We start from the raw sequence: 15405 nt of genomic DNA on the forward strand, positions 1-15405 counted from the left end.
CATCGGATCTAGGGAATGGCCCCAAAACTTGTGTGTGTCCACATGGCATGCACATAAGTGATTTGTGATGGTTCTACATCCAATGCTACCCCCGGGTGTGTCCGGCTTCTCGGACGGGGGTTCCTACACTTGGGCGGATTCGCATGTATAGGGGGGACTCCTCGTACGTGAACCGGAGAGAAACTTGATATCATATGGGATGATTTTTGTTTCCACATGTACCTATGACCTAACCAAGCTCAAATGGAGGCATATGCCCACCGGGGACCCCGATGGGATGCGATCAAAGGGGTAGACGGCGCGGTCGGCAGAACTAGGGTTTCTTCGAAATCGAGCGTCGGATCTAGGGAATGGCCCCAAAACTTGTGTGTGTCCACATGGCATGCACATAAGTGATTTGTGATGGTTTTATATCCAATGCTACCCCCGGGTGTGTCCGGCTTCTCGGACGGGGGTTCCTACACTTAGGCGGATTCCGCATGTATAGGGGGAACTCCTCGGAGGTGAACCGGAGAGAACCTTGGGATCATATGGGATGATCCTTGTTTCCACATGTACCTATGACCTAACCAAGCTCAAATGGAGGCACACGCCCACCGGGGGACCCCGATGGGATGCGATCAAAGGGGTAGACGGCGCGGTCAACGGAACTAGGGTTTCTTCGGAAATCGAGCATCGGATCTAGGGAATGGCCCCAAAACTTGTGTGTGTCCACATGGCATGCACATAAGTGATTTGTGATGGTTCTACATCCAATGCTACCCCCGGGTGTGTCCGGCTTCTCGGACGGGGGTTCCTACACTTGGGCGGATTCCGCATGTATAGGGGGGGACTCCCTCGTACGTGAACCGGAGAGAAACTTGATATCATATGGGATGATTTTTGTTTCCACATGTACCTATGACCTAACCAAGCTCAAATGGAGGCATATGCCCACCGGGGGACCCCGATGGGATGCGATCAAAGGGGTAGACGGCGCGGTCGGCGGAACTAGGGTTTCTTCGGAAATCGAGCGTCGGATCTAGGGAATGGCCCCAAAACTTGTGTGTGTCCACATGGCATGCACATAAGTGATTTGTGATGGTTTTATATCCAATGCTACCCCCGGGTGTGTCCGGCTTCTCGGACGGGGGTTCCTACACTTAGGCGGATTCCGCATGTATAGGGGGAACTCCTCGGAGGTGAACCGGAGAGAACCTTGGGATCATATGGGATGATCCTTGTTTCCACATGTACCTATGACCTAACCAAGCTCAAATGGAGGCACACGCCCACCGGGGGACCCCGATGGGATGCGATCAAAGGGGTAGACGGCGCGGTCAACGGAACTAGGGTTTCTTCGAGAAATCGAGCATCGGATCTAGGGAATGGCCCCAAAACTTGTGTGTGTCCACATGGCATGCACATAAGTGATTTGTGATGGTTCTACATCCAATGCTACCCCCCCGGGTGTGTCCGGCTTCTCGGACGGGGGGTTCCTACACTTGGGCAGATTCTGCATGTATAGGGGGGGACTCCCTCGTACGTGAACCGGAGAGAAACTTGATATCATATGGGATGATTTTTGTTTCCACATGTACCTATGACCTAACCAAGCTCAAATGGAGGCATATGCCCACCGGGGACCCCAGATGGGATGCGATCAAAGGGGTAGACGGCGCGGTCAACGGAACTAGGGTTTCTTCGGAAATCGAGCGTCGGATCTAGGGAATGGCCCCAAAACTTGTGTGTGTCCACATGGCATGCACATAAGTGATTTGTGATGGTTCTACATCCAATGCTACCCCCGGGTGTGTCCCGGCTTCTCGGACGGGGGTTCCTACACTTGGGCGGATTCGCATGTATAGGGGGGACTCCTCGTACGTGAACCGGAGAGAATCTTGATATCATATGGGATGATTTTTGTTTCCACATGTACCTATGACCTAACCAAGCTCAAATGGAGGCACACGCCCACCGGGGACCCCAGATGGGATGCGATCAAAGGGGTAGACGGCGCGGTCAACGAGAACTAGGGTTTCTTCGAAATCGAGCGTCGGATCTAGGGAATGGCCCCAAAACTTGTGTGTGTCCACATGGCATGCACATAAGTGATTTGTGATGGTTCTACATCCAATGCTACCCCCGGGTGTGTCCGGCTTCTCGGACGGGGGTTCCTACACTTGGGCGGATTACGCATGTATAGGGGGGACTCCCTCGTACGTGAACCGGAGAGAAACTTGATATCATATGGGATGATTTTTGTTTCCACATGTACCTATGACCTAACCAAGCTCAAATGGAGGCATACGCCCACCGGGGACCCCGATGGGATGCGATCAAAGGGGTAGACGGCGCGGTCGGCGGAACTAGGGTTTCTTCAGAAATCGAGCGTCGGATCTAGGGAATGGCCCCAAAACTTGTGTGTGTCCACATGGCATGCACATAAGTGATTTGTGATGGTTTTATATCCAATGCTACCCCCCCGGGTGTGTCCGGCTTCTCGGACGGGGGTTCCTACACTTAGGCGGATTCGCATGTATAGGGGGAACTCCTCGGAGGTGAACCGGAGAGAACCTTGGGATCATATGGGATGATCCTTGTTTCCACATGTACCTATGACCTAACCAAGCTCAAATGGAGGCACACGCCCACCGGGGGACCCCGATGGGATGCGATCAAAGGGGTAGACGGCGCGGTCAACGGAACTAGGGTTTCTTCGGAAATCGAGCATCGGATCTAGGGAATGGCCCCAAAACTTGTGTGTGTCCACATGGCATGCACATAAGTGATTTGTGATGGTTCTACATCCAATGCTACCCCCGGGTGTGTCCGGCTTCTCGGACGGGGGTTCCTACACTTGGGCGGATTCCGCATGTATAGGGGGACTCCTCGTACGTGAACCGGAGAGAAACTTGATATCATATGGGATGATTTTTGTTTCCACATGTACCTATGACCTAACCAAGCTCAAATGGAGGCATATGCCCACCGAGGGACCCCGATGGGATGCGAGTCAAAGGGGTAGACGGCGCGGTCGGCGGAACTAGGGTTTCTTCGGAAATCGAGCGTCGGATCTAGGGAATGGCCCCAAAACTTGTGTGTGTCCACATGGCATGCACATAAGTGATTTGTGATGGTTTTATATCCAATGCTACCCCCGGGTGTGTCCGGCTTCTCGGACGGGGGTTCCTACACTTAGGCGGATCCGCATGTATAGGGGGAACTCCCTCGGAGGTGAACCGGAGAGAACCTTGGGATCATATGGGATGATCCTTGTTTCCACATGTACCTATGACCTAACCAAGCTCAAATGGAGGCACACGCCCACCGGGGACCCCAGATGGGATGCGAGTCAAAGGGGTAGACGGCGCGGTCAACGGAACTAGGGTTTCTTCGGAAATCGAGCATCGGATCTAGGGAATGGCCCCAAAACTTGTGTGTGTCCACATGGCATGCACATAAGTGATTTGTGATGGTTCTACATCCAATGCTACCCCCGGGTGTGTCCGGCTTCTCGGACGGGGGTTCCTACACTTGGGCGGATTCCGCATGTATAGGGGGGACTCCCTCGTACGTGAACCGGAGAGAAACTTGATATCATATGGGATGATTTTTGTTTCCACATGTACCTATGACCTAACCAAGCTCAAATGGAGGCATATGCCCACCGGGGACCCCGATGGGATGCGATCAAAGGGGTAGACGGCGCGGTCAACGGAACTAGGGTTTCTTCGGAAATCGAGCGTCGGATCTAGGGAATGGCCCCAAAACTTGTGTGTGTCCACATGGCATGCACATAAGTGATTTGTGATGGTTCTACATCCAATGCTACCCCCGGGTGTGTCCGGCTTCTCGGACGGGGGTTCCTACACTTGGGCGGATTCGCATGTATAGGGGGGACTCCTCGTACGTGAACCGGAGAGAATCTTGATATCATATGGGATGATTTTTGTTTCCACATGTACCTATGACCTAACCAAGCTCAAATGGAGGCATATGCCCACCGGGGACCCCGATGGGATGCGATCAAAGGGGTAGACGGCGCGGTCAACGGAACTAGGGTTTCTTCGAAATCGAGCGTCGGATCTAGGGAATGGCCCCAAAACTTGTGTGTGTCCACATGGCATGCACATAAGTGATTTGTGATGGTTCTACATCCAATGCTACCCCCGGGTGTGTCCGGCTTCTCGGACGGGGGTTCCTACACTTGGGCGGATTCCGCATGTATAGGGGGGACTCCCTCGTACGTGAACCGGAGAGAAACTTGATATCATATGGGATGATTTTTGTTTCCACATGTACCTATGACCTAACCAAGCTCAAACGTAGGCATACGCCCACCGGGGAACCCCGATGGGATGCAGTTAAAGGGGTAGACGGCGCGGTCAACAGAACTAGGGTTTCTTCAGAAATCGAGGATCGGATCTAGGGTTTAGGGTTAGGGTTAGGATTAGTGTTAGTATTTGAGATGATATATTCTGTTCTTATTATTTGGAATAAATAGTGATAATGTTTATTTTAAAAAGCTGAAAAAATAAAAAAATAACTTGTGCAGACGGTCACCGTCAGCACAACCTAAACCCTATTATTTGAGATGATATAGTATTAGTATTTGAGATGATATATTATGTTTTTATTATTTGGAATAAATAGTGACAATGTTTATTTAAAAAAAAAAAAAGTGTCCCGACGGTCACCGTCGAGCACAACCCCGGCCGTCGGCACACACACCCACTTAACGTGAGGTCGAGCCGGCCGGCCGGCCCTCATCCACACACGCACACCCACCCCGGCCCGCAGCCCCGCCCCCACGCCCGACCCCCGCGCGCCGCTCGCCCTCCACGCGCGCCGCCGCCGCCCGCGCCGCGCGCGCGCCGCCCGCCCCCGCGCGCCGCCCTCCCCCGCGACGCCGCCCTCCCCCGCACCCTGCCCGGCCCGCGCCCACTCCCTCGCCCCCGCGCGCGCGCGCGCCGCGCCGCCGCGCCGCCGCCGTCCTCCCGGCCGCCGCCGCTGCCCTGCGCGCGGTCCCCGCGCCGCCCTGCCCCGCGCCGTCCCCGCGCCGCCGCCGTCCTCCCGGCCGCCGCCCTCCCTGCACCCTGCCCCGGCCATGGTAAGGTTCTTACCTTTTTTTTATTTTTTTTAGCTTTTGCAAATTAAAATTGAAATTGTAATGTAAATTTGCAAATTGAAATTGAAATTGAAATTTTGATAGTGAGGCTGAGAACCCAATGCCTAGAGATGAGAGTGGTGATGAATGGTGAGGGTCTTTTATGCTTAGTACCTACATTATCATTATGCTTAATACATACATTTGTCATTATGCTTAATACCTACATTTTTCATTATGCTTAGTACCTATATTTGTCATTATGCTTATTAATTTTCAACATGCTTATTAATTATTTTCTCTTTTTCTTATGCGGGTAATTGCCCAATATGAGCGGACGGAAGGCATCATCGAGCTCCTTGCTTGATCGGATGCATCGGCGGAAGCCGGGGCCGGGTGCTTCCGGACGGAGTGGAAGACCCATTGTTCCCACCCGGCGTTACGAAGACGCGGCACGGAGGGCGGGGAGGACGAGGGGGAGGACGAGCCGGGAGGACGAGGGGGAGGACGAGGCCGGAGGACGAGGGGGAGGACGAGGCCGGAGGACGAGGGGGAATGCACAGCTCCTTCTAGCCGACATTCCCTCGCTTCCGGCTCGGTGGCTTCACGGTCTATGGACGAGGAGGAGGACACTAGGGAGGAGGAGGAGGACACTAGGGAGGAGGAGGAGGAGTCTAGGGACGAGGAGGCTTCGACGGAGATGGCTCCGAAGAAGTTGCGGATTCGTGGGGAAGCGCGAGTTCCCGATGAGAGTAAGGAACCTGCTACGGAGGATGAGAAGTGGCTCCTTGTCCCGGGAAAGACAGAGTAAGTAGTAAGGTGATTTCATTTTCGTTATGACACTTAGCATTTTCTAATGTTTGATAATTGTGCAGGAATTTCACATACACGGGGAATGTCCGCGTGCCAGGGAGTCTGATTGGAGCTGCTATTAGGAAGTACTGGCCGGGGATGTACACTCCGGTCCTTGGGGGCGAGTCGAAGCTAGCCTACACTTGGGAAGACTTTGAGATAGCGCCTTACCCCGGCTTTACTTCCGCCGCCGACGCCGTGATCAAGAAGTTTTGGGTACGTAATGCATACTCTTTGGGTTTCGTTCATATGTAGTTGATAACCCCACCGTGATAACTCATGCCTCTCACACTTTCTGTTATGCTTGATTGCGAGCGCAATTATAGGGTGGCGACCGAGCATAAGGAGAGGGCGGACGTGATCCTCCGTAGCATGTGTCGGAAGTTGACACGGCAGCGAGTGGTACAACCGAGAGGATCACGTGCATCGGCCACTTCTATGCTTGAGCAGGGCGTAAGGTACACAAAGCCTGAGATTGTGCGAGGACTCGCCCGGCTATGACGATAGAGCAATTCATGTCGGTAAGTAATTGTCAATGCGATTCTATGTACTGCGGCTAACTTGCAACTATATTGTTTGTTCTTCAAATGAGTTTTGATTTTGCGAGGTTGTACCACATTGGGCTGATAATAATAAGAGGGCCGCCTTCATGGAGTTGGTCAAGAATTGGGTCGGCGAAAACCCCGATTTCAAGGCCGTGAGCGACCGGAACAAGGCCAACCGTGGGAACCGGGGAACACACGAGTGCGGGGAGCGAGCGGCACCGATCGCTATCGGGAGCGTCCGGTACATATAAAAATGGAACAAGCTGCATTTTTTTGATTTTCGATGATATGCATAACATTTGTTTTGTGATGCGGGGAAGAAGCTCGGGAGGGAAGTTGGTGAGATGGAAGCGTGGACGCACATGAAGGCTGGTGACGCCCAGTCCGAACGAGCCTCGGCCCGCGCCTGAGAGGTACTACGGCAAGGCCAAAGAGAGCAAGGAAAGATACTGCGAGGAGTACGCCAAGCTCCATCCAGAGGTGGAGGACCCGATGACCGAGCCGGTCGACGAGGTGGCGATGATGCTGGCGGGGTCCGGCCAGCCGCATGGACGTCCCGCCCGCCTTGCCGGGGGTTTCAAGCCTCGGAGGAACTTCACGCAGATCAAGGCTACCCTCCCTCCGGCAGCCTACGCTACCTCCTCGCGGACTACGAGCCGTTCTCGGGTAGAGGTAGATGTAAGTCATCCACACTTTCATCCTCTCGTTTTGACTCTTGTTCCTGAATGGCTATGTTGATGAGACGCATTATTTCCGAAATTGTAGACTCAGCTCGAGGAGGCCTACGCGAGTAGCTTACGAGGAGTATCTCGAGAAGATTAAGGAGCATGACCTTGTGAAAGATGCCTATGTCCAGTGGACGAGCAACCGAGATGGCGGTAAGTTTCAATCTCTATGGTTGCAAAACATCATAAGTCCCCATGTTTGAATCTGAGCAATCTCTCCCGTTTCTTGCGGAGTTTCACTCGGTTCATGATGAGCGGAGTGCGAGAGGAACCACTCCCGAGCCACCTCATCCGGGCCGACGCCGGTGTTCCCGTCCAAGGAGGAGTTCTATATCATGTACAAGCGTCGGCGTCGAGTTGACCCGGTAAGTTGCTAACTTGGCTAAGTTGCTAACTTGGTGTGACATGGCTAAGTTGCTAACTCCCTCCAACATGTAGGGATTGGGAGAATCCGGGAACGACACTCCTTGTGGTACGCCGATGCACCCCGGTCGCCATTCTCCTGGTGCTTCCGCCGAACCTCGGCATTTTTCTCGGTTCCGGTGGCTCTCGTCGTGGTTCTACCTCCCGAGCACCGTCGAGATACGACGGCCTCACTTCACCGACTCGGAGCTAGCTCGTCACCGTAGCTAGATCGTCACTCGGGTGGTGCACCACCATAGTTTCTACATTGTACTAGCACATGATGACACGCTTCATCTTTGTAGTGGATCCGGTGTATGTACCATGGTCTTGTATGCTATATTTGTGCTATTTGTGAGATTTGATGCTATATTTGTGAGATTTGGTGCTATACGGTGATATCTTTGTGCTATATGGTGCTATATATGTTACTCGGGCATTCAATATTATAATATGTGCAATTTCGAGCAATTTTCCGAGCTAATAGAGCAAAAATGGCGAAAACCGAAAAAAACACGGGCCGGTTGTGCCGACGGTGTCACCGTCGGCACGAGCCCGTAGCTGTGCCAAATGGCGAGGTGCGTGCCGACGGTGACACCGTCGGCACGGCCGGCCCAGCGCGCGTTTTTTTGCCGGTTTCGAAATTTTTCGGTTTTCGCGCCCACGCATTCCGGGAAAATCGGAGCAGCTGTACCGACGGTTTCACCGTCGGCACAGCCTAACGGCCTCGCCAGCGCCGTCACTCCGTTGCGGACGACCAACGCCCCGTGCCGACGGTGGCACGGCCGACGGCCACCGTCCCAGCCGTCGGTGCAGCGTGTGCCGACGGTGGTCCACTGTGCCGACGGTGATGGGAGCTGCCCCGACCGGAAATGTGCCGACCAGCCTGTGCCGACGGTCACCGTCGGCACAGCCGGTGCCGACGGTTGAAGTGGTTGTGCCGACGGTACGGGGCCGTCGGCATATGAAGTTGTTCCCGTAGTGTAGGAAAGCTCTCCTTGTGTTCTTGATCAGGTGCTCTTGTGGGCCTAGATCCAGTGCACTACAAACAAACAAATACCCGAGAAGGCGAGAAGTTACATGTGTACGCATGTCGTAGACAAAAATAGCCTAAGTAGTTTGAAAACTCTAACCGGATTCATTTCGATTATGTATGCGCGTGGACTTGAGTGTAATAACATGCAGTGAAATATATGCATATTTGTACACCAAATCATATGGGAGTAGTATCACAAAAATCTAGGCTTTGTGGGCATTCATTCACTAGAGCTTATATGCACAGTGGGAATCTTGCAAGGACCAGCTAAGTGTTATTGCACAAGAGACATGATGCAATCACTGAATAGCTCTCCTCTTGGGAGCTAGCTAATAGCTACTTGGGCACGCAAGACAAACTTCATTATTGGCGCCAAGAGGCTGCTGACCACACTAATTGGGCCATACCATGTGCAACTTGACCAAAGTTTTACGACGAGATTGAAACACTGATCTAGCTTAATTAGCATGCATCTTGTTCATCAGATGGAAGGCTCGAGCATAGCCCGGTTTTAAATTAATAAAGCTCCCACGGCAGAGTACAAACAAGCAGTCTTACAACACACACAAGGATCAACCATCCAGATAAGAACAAAGTCTAGACCAGAAGAGATCACCAACTCACTCACGCCCAAACGCAAAGAAGAAAGAAGAATGGATACAAGCAAGAGCAACGAGAACTCCTAGGCGGGAGTGTCTCGGATAGTGATATGGAGCGCACAAATCTTGCCTATCGTCAACTCCACCGCTTATTGATCTTGTCTCCTACTCACTGGTTTCCACACCTGCAAGTACATCGACATTTTATACAAGGCATTAACGGGCTAAGAAGGAAAAGTTCCCTCAATAATGAACTTATTTCTGATGTTCCACGGAGTCCAGCGTAGAGCGGTGCAACAAATTCAGAACACAGGTTTGGTCTGACCAACGGAACTATGAAGGATCCTATCCGCAAACCGATCGTGTTCATCACAATCACAAGCAAGTGATTCTTCACCGAAGTTGGAGAGTCAGCACAGCTATTGTTTTGACCATTAGCTTCTTTTTAGAACATAACAGGTAGACCATGATATTCTATAACAGCAAGTATATATCTAGCAATAAATATTTATTTCCAAATTGGCAATGTTAGGAACTGTAGTTGATGGAAATTATAATTAGTTGATTAATTAATTAGTGTGTGCTTGTGTGTCTGCTAGCTAGGTGTGATGTTCGATGGTTAGGCATATATACGACAGGATCAAACTTTGAAGTATTTTTCTCAATTCTTGAGCCACATGGTATATATATTCCTAACTGATGAACATCATGTCTAGCATATTTCAGCAAGTAGCATATTTAAACACCGGAGTTTTTCTTTTTGCATGTGTGCCTAAGTAAAGAAAGCTTGAAGTGTTTTATTTCTCGCATGTGCACTAGACTGAAGATCCTGGTCACTCAGCCACAATATTTTTGCGGAGTCGCTATGCTTAACACATGATCCATAGTTAATTGTGATGTCAAACTTACCATTACCAACTTACACATCTGAGCACCTATATGATCAATTTATCGTTCATTCTTGCACTTTTCCTCACATATATAAATTTGTGCGATGATCGATCAACTAAAGCCACTCCCAGTGCATTATCTTTTAGCGTGTTACCGTCTGCGATATTAGATTGTAAGAGACAACTGTACTATATCAATAGGTTGTATCTTACATACACCAAATATGACCAAGCACAGCACCATATTTATATGTGTGCTAGCTACCACAGTGACATTCAAATTTAAGACCGTGAACATGCACGAATTCACGTGATGTGTAGTTTCCGGTTCTCATTCTTCTCAAGAGAGCATGCAAGCTTAGACGATTTCACGTGGACGAGAAATAACTATTTCTAATTCACTGTCGAGGACCGACCAGACTTTCGAGTTCGCGCGAAGACCTATCTATTAATCTATCTATGATTCAATTGACCGAGAGAGTATTGCATATATAAAACCAGCATTTTATGACAGGGAGAGAATCTCCTGGTAATATAACTCCTCGGATCGGAAAAGTAAGAATAAGTTTCTGCATCTGGCTGGTCAATTGGACAGTGAGTCGTCTTATGTCAGAAACTAGGACGTCAGATCCATACGGTAAAAACACCCATGTGTGGTACGTACGCCCTCCCGGCCCACACGTACGCTGCGCCAGGGTCACTGTTGGCGGCGGCCTTGTTCCTCGAGTGCAGAGTCCATCCCATAAAACAATGAGCTTTGTTCAAAGGTTCCGTCTAAGTATTGTCAGAAAGTACATTTACTAAATACTATTGAAATCTTCCTTGCAGAAGAACAGCTACTCCCTCTCCGTCAGAGAAAAGATAAAGATGTGGTAGATTTTGGCTATGTGATATCACATATTTGATATCTTACAATTGTTAGACTTTGGCCAAAATCGATAGAGCATGTCTAAAAGACCCCTATTTTTCTGCCCGTAAAACGTGAGTAGAGGGTCCTGTATCAAAAAAATTGTCACGCACGATCCATTCCGTCTAACAGACCGTATTTTACCCCGTATTTTTGAAAATTGCAAAACCCGGGAACATTCATAGATAGTTCATCACGTTCATAGATAGATCATAGATAGGGATATACAAAATTCCGCGATTCTACTGGATCGCGACTTCTACAATGCCACCTAGTCATCGAGGATGACGATTTTCACAGTGGCGGCGGCCTCCCGCGCCTTCATCTCCTCGACAGCGGTGATGGCCTACGCCGCCTCCTCCACCTTTGCCCGAGCCTTGTCGGCGGCCTCCTTCATGGACGCGGCCACCGCCTCCAAGTAGAGGGGGTCCTCCCCCTCCTCCGCCTCCTCTTCCTCGTCGCCGGCTCGCGACGCTCCGCCGCTGGAGCTCCCCTCCCATGCGGCGTTCCATGAACGTTGCTGCTCCCACTCGCTCCGCCATTTGTCGAAAGCGCCGCCGCTCATCGGCTTCAGCGGCGGGTCGACCTTGTGGTAGCGGCTGCCCGCGGCGAAGTCGCGGAGCGTCGGCGGCACCCATTCGGCGCCGGCGTACTTGCACGCCGCACGCCGACTCCCGACGGCGGAGAGCTTGCAGCAGCGGCGCCACGCATCCTCCATCGTGTCCGATGAGCGGGGTCGCTTCGATCTGGTGGCGGGCGAGGCGCTACTCCGCCGATGTGCGCTCATGGCCGGTGGCGGTGCAAATGTTGCGGCGTGCGGCTGCAAATTGCTCGCCGGAGTGTGTGCGGGGAGGCGGCGGCGCACGGCTGGCTAGGGTTGCGAGTGAGGGGTTGGAACCTCACTCGCACCTACACCCTGTATTTGTAAGGGGCGGCGGGGTGGGTTTGACGGGCCCCGTATTTCGCCGATATGGCCCGGCCCGAATACGGGGCCTGCTAGACGGCCCAAAATGCCCTCACCCCCCTATCCCACCGGAATTATACGAGGTGCGCGCGTTTTGAGGGGCCTGCTAGACATGCTCTAACTATATGATATGTACTCAAAGTAGTATAAGATTTTGGCTATGTGATATCACATATTTGTCAGAGAAAAAGATAAAGATGTGGCAGAACAAAATTCAAAGTATAAGATATCACATATTTGATATCTTACAATTGGTTTCATAGCAAAGTGATTTTCTTTGTGGCAGCTCTTACCATGAAAGCCTTCAAATCAACTACATTTCCACTCTTTCACTTCATATTTTAGACCAAATGCAACCGAGGCAATCTATATACTTTTGTAGACATGCACAACTTCCCATTTTCAAAGACTGAAGCAACTAAACAAAATCATGGGAACTCCTCTCCTAAGAAAATGGGAACCGAGGACCCTAGCTAAAGGCTATAAAGCCTTAAAATATGGCGATGTACGGACATTGAGTCAGCCTCCTGCCTCCGACAGCGCCACGATGCCCTGATCGGGGAAAGATTACGAGGTCGGAAAATTGCTGTATTTGCTGTAGCGACATCATCGGTTTCCGCGAGCGAGCTGGTTAGCTAGCTTGCTAGGGACGTTGATCACGAGCTAGCCTATGACACGCACGTGAATCAGCTGGCACGCCCTGCTTTTCTAGCTGAAGCTCCTGCGACTGGGACGATGATGATGTATGCCTGCTCCGTGCACAGAGTTCCCAGCAAAAAGTGGTCTACCTATAGCTTGTAGCTTGTTTATACTATATTAATTAGTCTCTGTCTTTGTGGCAGTTTGTTGCCACGATGCTGCACATGAGGTTTTTTTTATATCGGTGATACATATGCTTTTGTGTTTCTGCTGCTCCCGTGATAGGGTCAAGATCTTGACACCATTGTTGTGGTTTTGATTAGCACTATAGGGGATGATAGTATGATACGTTTGATGCAAGCTAGTACTGCTAGTGTCTATGGTCGTACTGTTCATGCTTCACACTTACTAGGAAATTCACCTAAAACAACAGTCATCCGAACTTCAATGCAAGAATATACTACTACTATGTAACTATCTATGTAGTCTTATGCATGGAAACGATGGTAATTCGGCAGCTGAATGTGTTGCCTCATGACACTTGCATCTTTAATAAGGGAAATCTACTTTGGCTCATACTCTTATAGGTGTAGATGCACCCACTATACAAAATCATATTTCAAAATGTTAAAAAATTCTGAAAAAAAATATGAGGGTGTACATCCAGACATTCTATGTTGCGCACGAAGTTTCATAGAAACATATTATTTTGTGTGGCCAGTGTAAAAAAACAAATTCCGACGCTCCAAAATAGCTTTTAACGAAACATTTTTTTGTCTTTTTTTACATAGTGCATATAACATGTTTTTTCGTGCCAAACTTTTGTGAGCTAACATAGAATATGAGGATGCACACTCAGGATTTTATTTTGATTTTTTTTAACATTTTGAAACAAATTTAAAATACATTTTTTTAATAGGACCTATGAGCCCCTTTAATAATACATTGTCTGCTGTTAACGCACTGATCACGTCTGCATAAAATTGAAGAGCCGATATGATTGACGCAACTGATTGACCCAGAATGGGAGATCTATGGCGTCGGTAGATGGAAGATGACCTGATATCCCCTGGATGCATGAGATATATAGACCCTGCTAATTACCCGTGATAACTTAGAATTACTCCCTTACATAGACCGTAGTACCGTACTAACTACTTAATATTATGTGTCATAATATAAGATGTTACTACGGCCAATATAGGCTGTGATCTATTGGTTGTTTGTTTTCGTTGCTTATCGAGCATGCCGCTCTATTGGTTGTAATCGGTTGTAATAATAACTTATATTATGAGATGGAGGGTGTAATTATGTTCTACTCTCCACAGTTGGCTGACAACGGAAATCACAACAATATATATTCGAAGGGTGTACTGAAACAAAGCCCACCGACAAGCGTGCCATCTTTTTGCTCCACGGTACTTGTAATTTCAGAATCTGGCTTCTTATATGTGTAACCTACAACAGTTGCCGAAAGCCGACAATGTGGTAGACTGTAAAAGAAATATACTTCTCATATGGCGTGCTCCGTTGGGAACTTCAGAGGAACCATGTACAGCCTAGCTAGGCAACTGGGCGTTTTCCCCTTCTCTAGAGAAACCGACATTCAGGATGGGCTAAGCTAGTAGTACAATGAACTCTCCATGAATCCAGAACCCACCAATGTACCTCACGCTCAATCTCAGCAGCAATGTTCTTCCTTTGGCATGCACATCAGCCACTTCAGTTTCAGAGCCACACATTACAAAGCAAGTACGCAATCAGAGAGCGGAATCAGGAGACCAAATGATGCCCCAAATGACAGCCTTATCCGAGGATGATGGAACAGACCCAGCCCCGATTATAGCAGTACTGACGCCATCGCCATCTATCAGAGCTAGGAATGGATGGTGGATTGTACAAATTGATCCCGTCGGTTGCTGTACCTAGCTAAGCACAGTTTGCCAGTTTCCTGTTCTCAAGCGAAACCGACATTCAGAATCGAACATGACAGGGTGGGCTAAGCTAGTACAATGAACTCCCCATGAATCAAGAGCCCCCCGTGATAGCACCTCACGGTCACTCTCTCCAAGAGATGTTCCTCCTTTAGCTTGCACTTCACTTCACTTCATAGCCGCACATTAAGCAGTACGCAATCAGAGAGGTGGAGACCAAATGTTGCCCCAAAATGACAGGCTTATCCGAGACTTGATGGAACAGGCCCAGCCCTGATTAGCAGTACTGACGCCCTCACTATCGAGCTAAGCTAGAGATGATGTTGGGTTAGACAGTGAGAGATCGATCATCAGCCGACCGGATATCAACGCCAGGACGCACGCTGCCATTTCTGGACCTGATGCAGCTCCCTTGGTGCCCCGCTTTTGGCGGCTGGGCTGGCCATGTCGGTGCACTGTCGCAGTCCCCGTGTCGCGCAACCTTCCTTCCGCGCGCGTGAGTACAGGAGTCGGCATCCGCTTGTGTTGCTTGGCCATTTACGCTCAGTTGACTGCTTGACTTCTACTTGTAGTGAGTGGGTCGGCCGAGTGGCACTAGAACTAATACAGACATACAGGGAATGCATGCACACATGCGACACCATGTTCATGGTACATGGGTTTTGCTATGCAGCATTGGAAGGACAGATTTTTGTGTTCAGGAAGATGATGTGCTGTCATTCTGACGTAAGAAAGGTTATATTTTTTGCTTCCCAAATAGTTATAAAATCAAGCTGATTGTAACTTGTAAGTGGATATTTTTTAGGTTGCTAATCGGACAATT

Source organism: Lolium rigidum, chromosome 2, assembly GCF_022539505.1.
Source record: "Lolium rigidum isolate FL_2022 chromosome 2, APGP_CSIRO_Lrig_0.1, whole genome shotgun sequence".
Lineage (NCBI taxonomy): Eukaryota > Viridiplantae > Streptophyta > Magnoliopsida > Poales > Poaceae > Lolium > Lolium rigidum.